Here is a 1607-nt window from a genome sequence, read left to right as displayed (position 1 = left end):
GGTTTCCTCCCTTCCTCTCTCCCTCACCCCCCCATCTCCTACCCAGTGTTCCCTCTAAGCTGAGTTAGTGTGAGCTAGCTCACAGTTTTTTAGCCTCCGGCTCACACATTTTTGTCTCAGCTCAGGAAGGGATGGCTCCAAGCTTGGATAAAAGAGATAGGTCATCCAATAGAAGCAATGCAATGGACAAAAACATGGAAATCTTAAAATTTATGAGAGCCACGCCATATAAAGAAAATGTATACAAAATGTTCTATAGGTGGCATTGGACACCCACTAAAGTCGCAAAATGTTTTCCGAAAGCATCCAAAATGTGTTGGAGGTGTGGGAAGAACGTAGGATCATACCTCCACATATGGTGGAAGTGTGATAAAATTCAAAAATTTTGGGGGGAAATTGCTAAAATTCTCCTAGACGTTACAAAAATAAATATTCCCCTAGAGCCAGAAATTTGGCTACTTAATATGTTACCGGAAGATATTAAATCACATACACATATAATTGTATATATTTTAACGGCAGCCAGAATTCTGATAGCAAGACGTTGGAAATCTAAAAGAATATCATCTATAGGAGAACCCAAAAATATGGTGATGGGAATAGCTGAAATGGACAAGTTAAATACAACAATACAAAATAAACCAGAGGAACTTTTTTGGGACAGATGGAGATTATTTTACGACTGGCTGAAGATGAAAAAGATAAATTAAAACTGAATTATGCTAGTACGATATAAAAGTTGTAAAATGTGGAAGACGTAATGGATATTATAAGTTGTAACTGAGTGTGAAAGAGATATGATGTTTAATTCTGTTATAGTGGAAAATGAAAATAAATCCCCCCCCCAAAAAAGGAAGGGATGGCTCCAGAGCAAACTAATTCATGCAGCAGCCAAATCACTGGCTCACAACTTTAATGTCAGTAGCTCACAGAGTAGAATTTTTACTCACAAGACTCCACAGCTTAGAGGGAACATTGCTCCCGCCCCCAGCCAACCTCATGCATAGCCTATCAGACTTCTTGATTATGTAGATTAAATATAATAACAAGGCCCTCCCTGCACTCCAGAAACATCCCCCCCACACACACACACACACCGTGCCGGAGAAGGAAAAAACCCCCGAAATAAAATTAAAAAGGAACAATCGCGCCACTCATAACCAGAAGCATTAATTATGTGTAATGATGGACATTCAACTCCCCGAAGCGCTTGCATAATTACCAATGCTAATGGCACTGCAGCGTCTTTTCTTCTTGTGGAGGGGGAAAAAATTTAATTGGGAAATGCATAAAAATGCAAAGGGAGTCCGGGCGGGGGGGCCATCCGGTGTTCGGAGCGGGCCCGAGTCCACATGCTTCAGGGAACCGAGCCACATAAATCAATCGCTGGCTTGCTGGGGGTGCGGCCCGTGAGCCCGACACCCACCTCCGACCTCTCCCTGTGTCGTCGCGTGGACTGCGGGGATCGAGCGGGAAGCTGGGCTTACGCACGCGGCCGCGCAGCTGCCAGTCTCCAAAGGGGATGGTTATCACAGTGTGATGAGGTTTAATGGAACAAGGAAATGTTTGAGGGGGGGGACCCCGAGGGCAGGCGGAGACAGTTCGCC

This window comes from Gekko japonicus, unplaced genomic scaffold (genome assembly GCF_001447785.1).
Source record: "Gekko japonicus isolate JY-2015 unplaced genomic scaffold, Gekko_japonicus_V1.1 scaffold4597, whole genome shotgun sequence".
Lineage (NCBI taxonomy): Eukaryota > Metazoa > Chordata > Lepidosauria > Squamata > Gekkonidae > Gekko > Gekko japonicus.
The sequence above is the reverse complement of the archived record's forward strand: the minus strand, read 5'-3'. Positions refer to the sequence as shown.